This window comes from Paramormyrops kingsleyae, chromosome 2 (genome assembly GCF_048594095.1).
Source record: "Paramormyrops kingsleyae isolate MSU_618 chromosome 2, PKINGS_0.4, whole genome shotgun sequence".
Lineage (NCBI taxonomy): Eukaryota > Metazoa > Chordata > Actinopteri > Osteoglossiformes > Mormyridae > Paramormyrops > Paramormyrops kingsleyae.
The window spans coordinates 30,058,898-30,071,255 of record NC_132798.1 but is presented as its reverse complement, the minus strand read 5'-3'; the positions used below and the strand labels follow the sequence as shown (position 1 = coordinate 30,071,255).

Here is a 12,358-nt window from a genome sequence, read left to right as displayed (position 1 = left end):
TCAAGGAGGTGTTGTCCACCACAGCCATGTTAAAGAACTTCCCTTGGTATCAGCAACCCTCAGCTTTGCACAATAGTACTACCATCAAGGAAAACCGCCAAGAAAAGCTACCACTAGGTATTCAGAATAAAGCAGTAGGCATATCCTGGGACATTGGCTTAACATAATAAATGCTAAGGAACTTGGAATGGTGTAATGTTGGCAACACCTTCACTTTAATTTTTTTTATCTGTCAATGCTCATAACCTTTTACTTGATGATTTTTAAACATAAAAAGAATTAAGAACCAGTTCTCTGGCGACCGTACAGGAGGAATTTTGAAGAGCCATTAACAAGTGACTCAAACAATTGCATATCAAGAACACCTTTCCTGGGGGAATTAGCTCAAGTGGTAGAGCGCTTGCTTTGCATGTGAGAGGTAGTGGAATCGATACCCACATTCTCCAGTCTTTTAGCTGCTGGGTCTAGGCAACTAACCAGAAAACACATAATTCACCTACCATCAAGGAGGTGTTGTCCACCACAGCCATGTTAAAGAACTTCCCTTGGTATCAGCAACCCTCAGCTTTGCACAATAGTACTACCATCAAGGAAAACCGCCAAGAAAAGCTACCACTAGGTATTCAGAATAAAGCAGTAGGCATATCCTGGGACATTGGCTTAACATAATAAATGCTAAGGAACTTGGAATGGTGTAATGTTGGCAACACCTTCACATTCATTATTTTCACCTGTCAATGCCCGTAACCTTTTACTTGATGATTTTTAAACATAAAAAGAATTACGAACCAGCTCTCTGGCGACCGTACAGGAGGAATTTTGAAGAGCCATTAAGAAGTGACTCAAATAATTGCATATCAAAAACACCTTTCCTGGGGGAATTAGCTCAAGTGGTAGAGCGCTCGCTTCGCATGTGAGAGGTAGTGGGATCGATACTCACATTCTCCAGTCTTTTAGCTGCTGGGCATAGGCAACTAACCAGAAAACACATAATTCACCTACCATAAAGCAGGTGTTGTCCACCACAGCCACATTAAAGAACTTCCCTTGGTATCAGCAACCAGGGGCGTCGCACCCGTGGGGGATGTGGGTGTTTTAACACCCACACTTTTCCCGGTGAGAGGGTTCAACACCCACACTTTTTCTACAGTTTTCCCGCAGTTTTGAACAAATGCCTTCGCATTCGCTCCTCCGTTTCTCTGGCCGCTCTGTGTCTACGCTCGCTTCAGCTCTCCTCTCCCCTCCCTCTCAAACATGACACCGGCTGATGATTGGCTGTTCTGCCTTAAGTCTTGCCTCTCTTGGTGTATTAGATTTATCGGTCAGCTCGTGCAGAGGAGGCGGGAACTTATGGTTGTTATGATTATTTACATCTCCGTTTTCCAGGTACTTTCCCAGATAGCAATCGTTATTGATTCAACATTGAATTATGGTCAGAAAGTTTGTTTTGTGGTTGAAGTTACAACTTCAACTTTAAATCAACATTTTACAACAACAACAATTTCTATGTTGAAAATGAGCCATTGAATCAATGCTGACTAAGGGTCCTGTTTTCAACATTGATACTTTGGAATACGTTATACCCATAGCAGAGAAGCAGAATCACTTCATTGTTTTAAAAATTTTTAAAAAATCTCATTTCACTTTATTGTAAAGTACTTTGAGTTGCATTTCATGTATGAAAGGTGCTATATAAATAAAGCATCTTTTTTTTCTCTTTAAACAAAGCAGTTTTTCCACTGCAATGCATGCAACATATTTGGATAATTAAGCAATTAAAATGATGTGGAGAACTTTTAAAAGTCGCTCTTAAAGGGAAAACACCGACATTAAATTACCAACGGAAATTAAAGGCTTGCGCTGTGCATCCCTGTTTTTATATAGCGAACTGGGTCACACCATTTTTTGGTGCGGGGGGCGTATTATACACGAAGTTGTAGATAAATCACAGTTTTTTTAAATACATGAAAATAGTCATCTAAAGGTCATCTCTTGACAGAGACTGAACCGAAGAAGGAGCGCGCGGCCCCCTGTTCGGAATGTCCCATACTTTAAACCTTACCCGCCAGCGCCATCGCGCATTCACGCCATCATTGTCTTTGAGGCTGCGAAGAGAGAGTGAGTTAAATTTGAAACTTACTCTTATACTGGCCGGTTCTGTGAATAAAAAAAAACTGCTGTTATTGGGGCTGAGATGCTCCTCGAGCCTAGCCCGGTTGACGCGCACTTTACAGCCAGCCGGTGTCGTCAATGGCGAATCCGGTGTTCCGGGCAGTCCAGTTTCCCTAGGTTTCCCCTGTCGCGCGCTGATTTGTACACGGTTTCGCTGTTGTTTTCATGTCTTTTTACGAAGCTCTTGAGGTAAACAAGCCGTATATTTTAAAACATCACATGCCTTTTCGATGTTTTTTGTTTTTACAGATAATAAATTAAATTATTTAATTCGCTGGATATCCATGTGGGAAATACTTGAAGTCTGCAGTGTGTCTTTCATGTTGTACAGTATAGTTAATAGTAGGAATGTTACTTTTCTTAGTTTCAGATAAGGTACAGTATGTTCAGATGTATTTCAGCAGAAACCTCATTAGTAAAACTATTGATGTTTGAATGAATATTGATCACAAACAGTTTCAATATTAAATCAATTAAAACAGCTGAAGTAATTCATCCCCCACACTTTTGAAAAGCTTGCTACGCCCCTGTCAGCAACCCTCAGCTTTGCACAACGGTACTACCATCAAGGAAAACCCCCAAGAAAAGCTACCACTAGGTATTCAGAATAAAGCAGTAGGCATATCCTGGGACATTGGCTTAACATAATAAATGCTAAGGAACTTGGAATGGTGTAATTTTGGCAACACCTTCACATTCATTATTTTCACCTGTCAATGCCCGTAACCTATTACTTGATGATTTTTAAACATAAAAAGAATTACGAACCAGCTCTCTGGCGACCGTACAGGAGGAATTTTGAAGAGCCATTAATAAGTGACTCAAATAATTGCATATCAAAAACACCTTTCCTGGGGGAATTAGCTCAAGTGGTAGAGCGCTTGCTTTGCGTGTGAGAGGTAGTGGGATCAATACCCACATTCTCCAGTCTTTTAGCTGCTGGGTCTAGGCAACTAACCAGAAAACACATAATTCACCTACCATCAGGGAGGTGTTGTCCACCACAGCCACACTAAAGAACTTCCCTTGGTATCAGCAACCCTCAGCTTTGCACAACGGTACTACCATCAAGGAAAATCCCCAAGAAAAGCTACCACTAGGTATTCAGAATAAAGCAGTAGGCATATCCTGGGACATTGGCTTAACATAATAAATGCTAAGGAACTTGGAATGGTGTAATGTTGGCAACACCTTCACTTTAACTTTTTTTATCTGTCAATGCTCGTAACCATTTACTTGATGATTTTTAAACATAAAAAGTATTACGAACCACCTCACTGTCGACCATACAGGAGGAATTTGGAAGAGCCATTAATAAGTGACTCAAATAATTGCATATCAAGAACACCCTGACAAGGGGAATTAGCTCAAGTGGTAGAGCGCTCGCTTAGCATGTGAGAGGTAGTGGGATCGATACCCACATTCTCCAGTCTTTTAGCTGCTGGGCATAGGCAACTAACCAGAAAACACATAATTCACCTTCCATAAAGCAGGTGTTGTCCACCACAGCCATGTTAAAGAACTTCCCTTGGAATCAGCAACCCTCAGCTTTGCACAACGATACTACTCTCAAGAAAAAAAACTCAAGAAAAGCTACCACTAGGTATTCAAAGTAAAGCAGTAGGTATATCCTGGGACATTGGCTTAACATAATAAATGCAAAGGAACTTGGAATGGTGTAGTGTTTTGTTAATACCTTCATTTATGTATCTGTCAATGCTCGTAACCTTTTACTTGATGATTTTTAAACATAAAAAGAATTACGAACCAGCTCTCTGGCGACCGTACAGAAGGAATTTTGAAGAGCCATTAACAAGTGACTCAAATAATTGCATATCAAGAACACCTTTCCTGGGGGAATTAGCTCAAGTGGTAGAGCGCTTGCTTTGCATGTGAGAGGTAGTAGGATCAATACCCACATTCTCCAGTCTTTTAGCTGCTGGGTCTAGGCAACTAACCAGAAAACACATAATTCACCTACCATCAAGGAGGTGTTGTCCACCACAGCCACGCTAAAGAACGTCCCTTGGTATCAGCAACCCTCAGCTTTGCACAACGGTACTACCATCAAGGAAAACCCCCAAGAAAAGCTACCACTAGGTATTCAGAATAAAGCAGTAGGCATATCCTGGGACATTGGCTTAACATAATAAATGCTAAGGAACTTGGAATGGTGTAATGTTGGCAACACCTTCACTTCAATTTTTTTTATCTGTCAATGCTCGTAACCTTTTACTTGATGATTTTTAAACATAAAAAGAATTACGAACCAGTTCTCTGGCGACCGTACAGGAGGAATTTTGAAGAGCCATTAACAAGTGACTCAAACAATTGCATATCAAGAACACCTTTCCTGGGGGAATTAGCTCAAGTGGTAGAGCGCTTGCTTTGCATGTGAGAGGTAGTGGGATCAATACCCACATTCTCCAGTCTTTTAGCTGCTGGGCCTAGGCAACTAACCAGAAAACACATAATTCACCTACCATCAAGGAGGTGTTGTCCACCACAGCCATGTTAAAGAACTTCCCTTGGTATCAGCAACCCTCAGCTTTGCACAACAGTACTACCATCAAGGAAAACCACCAAGAAAAGCTACCACTAGGTATTCAGAATAAAGCAGTAGGCATATCCTGGGACATTGGCTTAACATAATAAATGCTAAGGAACTTGGAATGGTGTAATTTTGGCAACACCTTCACATTCATTATTTTCACCTGTCAATGCCCGTAACCTTTTACTTGATGATTTTTAAACATAAAAAGAATTACGAACCAGCTCTCTGGCGACCGTACAGGAGGAATTTTGAAGAGCCATTAAGAAGTGACTCAAATAATTGCATATCAAAAACACCTTTACTGGGGGAATTAGCTCAAGTGGTAGAGCGCTCGCTTCGCATGTGAGAGGTAGTGGAATCGATACCCACATTCTCCAGTCTTTTAGCTGCTGGGCATAGGCAACTAACCAGAAAACACATAATTCACCTACCATAAAGCAGGTGTTGTCCACCACAGCCACATTAAAGAACTTCCCTTGGTATCAGCAACCCTCAGCTTTGCACAACGGTACTACCATCAAGGAAAACCCCCAAGAAAAGCTACCACTAGGTATTCAAAATAAAGCAGTAGGCATATCCTGGGACATTGGCTTAACATAATAAATGCTAAGGAACTTGGAATGGTGTAATTTTGGCAACACCTTCACATTCATTATTTTCACCTGTCAATGCCCGTAACCTATTACTTGATGATTTTTAAACATAAAAAGTATTACGAACCACCTCACTGTCGACCATACAGGAGGAATTTTGAAGAGCCATTAATAAGTGACTCAAATAATTGCATATCAAGAACACCTTGACAAGGGGAATTAGCTCAAGTGGTAGAGCGCTCGCTTAGCATGTGAGAGGTAGTGGGATCGATACCCACATTCTCCAGTCTTTTAGCTGCTGGGTCTAGGCAACTAACCAGAAAACACATAATTCACCTACCATCAAGGAGGTGTTGTCCACCACAGCCACGCTAAAGAACGTCCCTTGGTATCAGCAACCCTCAGCTTTGCACAACGGTACTACCATCAAGGAAAACCCCCAAGAAAAGCTACCACTAGGTATTCAGAATAAAGCAGTAGGCATATCCTGGGACATTGGCTTAACATAATAAATGCTAAGGAACTTGGAATGGTGTAATGTTGGCAACACCTTCACTTCAATTTTTTTTATCTGTCAATGCTCGTAACCTTTTACTTGATGATTTTTAAACATAAAAAGAATTACGAACCAGTTCTCTGGCGACCGTACAGGAGGAATTTTGAAGAGCCATTAACAAGTGACTCAAACAATTGCATATCAAGAACACCTTTCCTGGGGGAATTAGCTCAAGTGGTAGAGCGCTTGCTTTGCATGTGAGAGGTAGTGGGATCAATACCCACATTCTCCAGTCTTTTAGCTGCTGGGCCTAGGCAACTAACCAGAAAACACATAATTCACCTACCATCAAGGAGGTGTTGTCCACCACAGCCATGTTAAAGAACTTCCCTTGGTATCAGCAACCCTCAGCTTTGCACAACAGTACTACCATCAAGGAAAACCACCAAGAAAAGCTACCACTAGGTATTCAGAATAAAGCAGTAGGCATATCCTGGGACATTGGCTTAACATAATAAATGCTAAGGAACTTGGAATGGTGTAATTTTGGCAACACCTTCACATTCATTATTTTCACCTGTCAATGCCCGTAACCTTTTACTTGATGATTTTTAAACATAAAAAGAATTACGAACCAGCTCTCTGGCGACCGTACAGGAGGAATTTTGAAGAGCCATTAAGAAGTGACTCAAATAATTGCATATCAAAAACACCTTTACTGGGGGAATTAGCTCAAGTGGTAGAGCGCTCGCTTCGCATGTGAGAGGTAGTGGAATCGATACCCACATTCTCCAGTCTTTTAGCTGCTGGGCATAGGCAACTAACCAGAAAACACATAATTCACCTACCATAAAGCAGGTGTTGTCCACCACAGCCACATTAAAGAACTTCCCTTGGTATCAGCAACCCTCAGCTTTGCACAACGGTACTACCATCAAGGAAAACCCCCAAGAAAAGCTACCACTAGGTATTCAAAATAAAGCAGTAGGCATATCCTGGGACATTGGCTTAACATAATAAATGCTAAGGAACTTGGAATGGTGTAATTTTGGCAACACCTTCACATTCATTATTTTCACCTGTCAATGCCCGTAACCTATTACTTGATGATTTTTAAACATAAAAAGTATTACGAACCTCCTCACTGTCGACCATACAGGAGGAATTTTGAAGAGCCATTAATAAGTGACTCAAATAATTGCATATCAAGAACACCTTGACAAGGGGAATTAGCTCAAGTGGTAGAGCGCTCGCTTAGCATGTGAGAGGTAGTGGGATCGATACCCACATTCTCCAGTCTTTTAGCTGCTGGGTCTAGGCAACTAACCAGAAAACACATAATTCACCTACCATCAAGGAGGTGTTGTCCACCACAGCCACGCTAAAGAACGTCCCTTGGTATCAGCAACCCTCAGCTTTGCACAACGGTACTACCATCAAGGAAAACCCCCAAGAAAAGCTACCACTAGGTATTCAGAATAAAGCAGTAGGCATATCCTGGGACATTGGCTTAACATAATAAATGCTAAGGAACTTGGAATGGTGTAATGTTGGCAACACCTTCACTTCAATTTTTTTTATCTGTCAATGCTCGTAACCTTTTACTTGATGATTTTTAAACATAAAAAGAATTACGAACCAGTTCTCTGGCGACCGTACAGGAGGAATTTTGAAGAGCCATTAACAAGTGACTCAAACAATTGCATATCAAGAACACCTTTCCTGGGGGAATTAGCTCAAGTGGTAGAGTGCTTGCTTTGCATGTGAGAGGTAGTGGGATCGATACCCACATTCTCCAGTCTTTTAGCTGCTGGGCCTAGGCAACTAACCAGAAAACACATAATTCACCTACCATCAAGGAGGTGTTGTCCACCACAGCCATGTTAAAGAACTTCCCTTGGTATCAGCAACCCTCAGCTTTGCACAACAGTACTACCATCAAGGAAAACCACCAAGAAAAGCTACCACTAGGTATTCAGAATAAAGCAGTAGGCATATCCTGGGACATTGGCTTAACATAATAAATGCTAAGGAACTTGGAATGGTGTAATGTTGGCAACACCTTCACATTCATTATTTTCACCTGTCAATGCCCGTAACCTTTTACTTGATGATTTTTAAACATAAAAAGAATTACGAACCAGCTCTCTGGCGACCGTACAGGAGGAATTTTGAAGAGCCATTAACAAGTGACTCAAATAATTGCATATCAAGAACACCTTTCCTGGGGGAATTAGCTCAAGTGGTAGAGCGCTTGCTTTGCATGTGAGAGGTAGTGGGATCGATACCCACATTCTCCAGTCTTTTAGCTGCAGGATCTAGGCAACTAACCAGAAAACACATAATTCACCTACCATAAAGCAGGTGTTGTCCACCACAGCCACATTAACCCCCTGGGGCCTGAGGCCTTTTTTCCACTTTCGAAGTAGTCTGACATGCCTTGACATTTTAAAATATTTCACCTATCTAAAAAACACTTATCCCAAAGTGATACATTTGCTTTTATTCAGCACAAACTCAGCACCAATAATCTAAGACCTCTTAGAATGTTATTATTCTATTTTTTGTTAAAATCAACTTTAAACATATACTTTTCAAAAACCTATTTTCAGACATGCTGAGAAATTGTAAAAAATCACATTATAGACATTTCTAGGTAAGACTTTTGAGCTCTGAAGCTTATAGACACAGGGGTTGGCTACACATAGGTGAAAGTGACATTCAGAAATTTTATATGGTTTGATTACTAAAGTGTTAGAACTTTGGAGTGACACTCTTTTTCTCAAAGTCAGTGGTCTTCACAATGAATATTGATGAGATAGGTGTCCTCACACCTGTAGTAGTTTGCATACTGTCAATGGCCCATCAGTCTGGAATGTCACTGCACCCCACACCCATCACTTTGGAAAGGCAGTTTGAAACACAAGAAAAGTAGCAACAATAAAATCCCTTTCACAGTTTATTGATAGATGGAATGAAAAATGAAAAACTGTGACTATATAAATATAGAAAGCGATAAATAATTTGCAGTGACTATAATTGACGCTCTGGGGACGAGGGCATCATCGACCGCGTATCTTTCTCGTGTATTTCAGTTTATATCTCGCTGAAATCATTATGTAGAATCATGAAAAAAACACTGACTAAATCCGTTATCTGTCTTCTTTTCAAAACTTCCATTGTCAGAAGTATTAAGGTTTTTAAAATTAGGTTAAATAGGCAAAAAAGCAAATCGTGTCACCTTTCTTTGTTTTACTTGCGTCGGGAGCGTGTAGGACCGCTCTCAGCGGAAGATCGCTATTCACGTTCTAAATACGCTGCGTTTGAATCGGCGACCACGTGATTGCAGGCACACAGGCTTAGCCCACTGAGCTATGAACACAGGTATGAGCTTCGCTGCTGAAAGTGGCAACACTGGCGCAAAGCTTCAGCGGCAGAGACGTATCCGTGTGCTATATTGTAGCCGATCAGTGTAAACACTACCCAGACATGTGCTCTTGTTTATTTCGGTCACAATGGGCGTATTCACATATTTCTTCACCCAATACTAACTGTCGGATTATCATGTTATTATCATGCGAATAGCGCGATTTGCAAGTGGGTGGGTGATCAGAGCCGCTTCGAGACGCAGACGCTTAAGTCAGTCACTCTTGTTCTTTCTATTCGTATCACGAAGCTGTAAAAATATATTTAGTTTCTACCTATATATATTTGAAAAGTAGACCGTCCAAAGTTTCTGAGGGTATTTTTAAAATGTGTATATGACAAAAACTCGCGGAGTTATTTAAACGGTCTCGCGAGAATTCTGTCAGATCCCGCCGGCGGGATCGCCGGTCCCAGGGGGTTAAAGAACTTCCCTTGGTATCAGCAACCCTCAGCTTTGCACAACAGTACTACCATCAAGGAAAACCACCAAGAAAAGCTACCACTAGGTATTCAGAATAAAGCAGTAGGCAAATCCTGGGACATAGGCTTAACATAATAAATGCTAAGGAACTTGGAATGGTGTAATTTTGGCAACACCTTCACATTCATTATTTTCACCTGTCAATGCCCGTAACCTATTACTTGATGATTTTTAAACATAAAAAGTATTACGAACCACCTCACTGTCGACCATACAGGAGGAATTTTGAAGAGCCATTAATAAGTGACTCAAATAATTGCATATCAAGAACACCTTGACAAGGGGAATTAGCTCAAGTGGTAGAGCGCTCGCTTAGCATGTGAGAGGTAGTGGGATCGATACCCACATTCTCCAGTCTTTTAGCTGCTGGGTCTAGGCAACTAACCAGAAAACACATAATTCACCTACCATCAAGGAGGTGTTGTCCACCACAGCCATGTTAAAGAACTTCCCTTGGTATCAGCAACCCTCAGCTTTGCACAACAGTACTACCATCAAGGAAAACCACCAAGAAAAGCTACCACTAGGTATTCAGAATAAAGCAGTAGGCATATCCTGGGACATTGGCTTAACATAATAAATGCTAAGGAACTTGGAATGGTGTAATTTTGGCAACACCTTCACATTCATTATTTTCACCTGTCAATGCCCGTAACCTATTACTTGATGATTTTTAAACATAAAAAGAATTACGAACCAGCTCTCTGGTGAACGTACAGGAGGAATTTTGAAGAGCCATTAATAAGTGACTCAAATAATTGCATATCAAAAACACCTTTCCTGGGGGAATTAGCTCAAGTGGTAGAGCGCTTGCTTTGCATGTGAGAGGTAGTGGGATCGATACCCACATTCTCCAGTCTTTTAGCTGCTGGGTCTAGGCAACTAACCAGAAAACACATAATTCACCTACCATCAAGGAGGTGTTGTCCACCACAGCCACACTAAAGAACTTCCCTTGGTATCAGCAACCCTCAGCTTTGCACAACGGTACTACCATCAAGGAAAACCCCCAAGAAAAGCTACCACTAGGTATTCAGAATAAAGCAGTAGGCATATCCTGGGACATTGGCTTAACATAATAAATGCTAAGGAACTTGGAATGGTGTAATTTTGGCAACACCTTCACATTCATTATTTTCACCTGTCAATGCCCGTAACCTATTACTTGATGATTTTTAAACATAAAAAGAATTACGAACCAGCTCTCTGGCGACCGTACAGGAGGAATTTTGAAGAGCCATTAATAAGTGACTCAAATAATTGCATATCAAAAACACCTTTCCTGGGGGAATTAGCTCAAGTGGTAGAGCGCTCGCTTCGCATGTGAGAGGTAGTGGGATCGATACCCACATTCTCCAGTCTTTTAGCTGCTGGGTCTAGGCAACTAACCAGAAAACACATAATTCACCTACCATCAAGGAGGTGTTGTCCACCACAGCCACACTAAAGAACTTCCCTTGGTATCAGCAACCATCAGCTTTGCACAACGGTACTACCATCAAGGAAAATCCCCAAGAAAAGCTACCACTAGGTATTCAGAATAAAGCAGTAGGCATATCCTGGGACATTGGCTTAACATAATAAATGCTAAGGAACTTGGAATGGTGTAATGTTGGCAACACCTTCACTTTAACTTTTTTTATCTGTCAATGCTCGTAACCATTTACTTGATGATTTTTAAACATAAAAAGTATTACGAACCACCTCACTGTCGACCATACAGGAGGAATTTTGAAGAGCCATTAATAAGTGACTCAAATAATTGCATATCAAGAACACCTTGACAAGGGGAATTAGCTCAAGTGGTAGAGCGCTCGCTTAGCATGTGAGAGGTAGTGGGATCGATACCCACATTCTCCAGTCTTTTAGCTGCTGGGCATAGGCAACTAACCAGAAAACACATAATTCACCTTCCATAAAGCAGGTGTTGTCCACCACAGCCACATTAAAGAACTTCCCTTGGAATCAGCAACCCTCAGCTTTGCACAACGATACTACTCTCAAGAAAAAAAACTCAAGAAAAGCTACCACTAGGTATTCAAAGTAAAGCAGTAGGTATATCCTGGGACATTGGCTTAACATAATAAATGCAAAGGAACTTGGAATGGTGTAGTGTTTTGTTAATACCTTCATTTATGTATCTGTCAATGCTCATAACCTTTTACTTGATGATTTTTAAACATAAAAAGAATTACGAACCAGCTCTCTGGCGACCGTACAGGAGGAATTTTGAAGAGCCATTAAAAAGTGACTCAAATAATTGCATATCAAAAACACCTTTCCTGGGGGAATTAGCTCAAGTGGTAGAGCGCTTGCTTTGCATGTGAGAGGTAGTGGGATCGATACCCACATTCTCCAGTCTTTTAGCTGCTGGGCCTAGGCAACTAACCAGAAAACACATAATTCACCTACCATCAAGGAGGTGTTGTCCACCACAGCCACACTAAAGAACTTCCCTTGGTATCAGCAACCCTCAGCTTTGCACAACGGTACTACCATCAAGGAAAACCGCCAAGAAAAGCTACCACTAGGTATTCAGAATAAAGCAGTAGGCATATCCTGGGACATTGGCTTAACATAATAAATGCTAAGGAACTTGGAATGGTGTAATGTTGGCAACACCTTCACATTCATTA

General features: G+C 41.1%; 6 non-coding genes across 6 annotated transcripts; all 6 read left to right on the top strand.

Moving 5' to 3' along the window:
- The first annotated feature begins 3,528 nt into the window (after positions 1 to 3,528).
- Positions 3,529 to 3,601, top strand: trnaa-agc (transfer RNA alanine (anticodon AGC)). The gene has a single exon. It is a non-coding gene; the product is annotated as a tRNA-Ala (tRNA).
- A 1,931-nt stretch (positions 3,602 to 5,532) lies between these two features.
- On the top strand, positions 5,533 to 5,605 carry trnaa-agc (transfer RNA alanine (anticodon AGC)). Its single transcript has one exon. It is a non-coding gene; the product is annotated as a tRNA-Ala (tRNA).
- Positions 5,606 to 7,038: 1,433 nt separating this feature from the next.
- trnaa-agc (transfer RNA alanine (anticodon AGC)) lies at positions 7,039 to 7,111 on the top strand. Its single transcript has one exon. It is a non-coding gene; the product is annotated as a tRNA-Ala (tRNA).
- Positions 7,112 to 10,003: 2,892 nt separating this feature from the next.
- On the top strand, positions 10,004 to 10,076 carry trnaa-agc (transfer RNA alanine (anticodon AGC)). The gene has a single exon. It is a non-coding gene; the product is annotated as a tRNA-Ala (tRNA).
- Positions 10,077 to 11,007: 931 nt separating this feature from the next.
- On the top strand, positions 11,008 to 11,080 carry trnaa-cgc (transfer RNA alanine (anticodon CGC)). Its single transcript has one exon. It is a non-coding gene; the product is annotated as a tRNA-Ala (tRNA).
- Positions 11,081 to 11,509: 429 nt separating this feature from the next.
- On the top strand, positions 11,510 to 11,582 carry trnaa-agc (transfer RNA alanine (anticodon AGC)). The gene has a single exon. It is a non-coding gene; the product is annotated as a tRNA-Ala (tRNA).
- Positions 11,583 to 12,358: the final 776 nt, after the last annotated feature.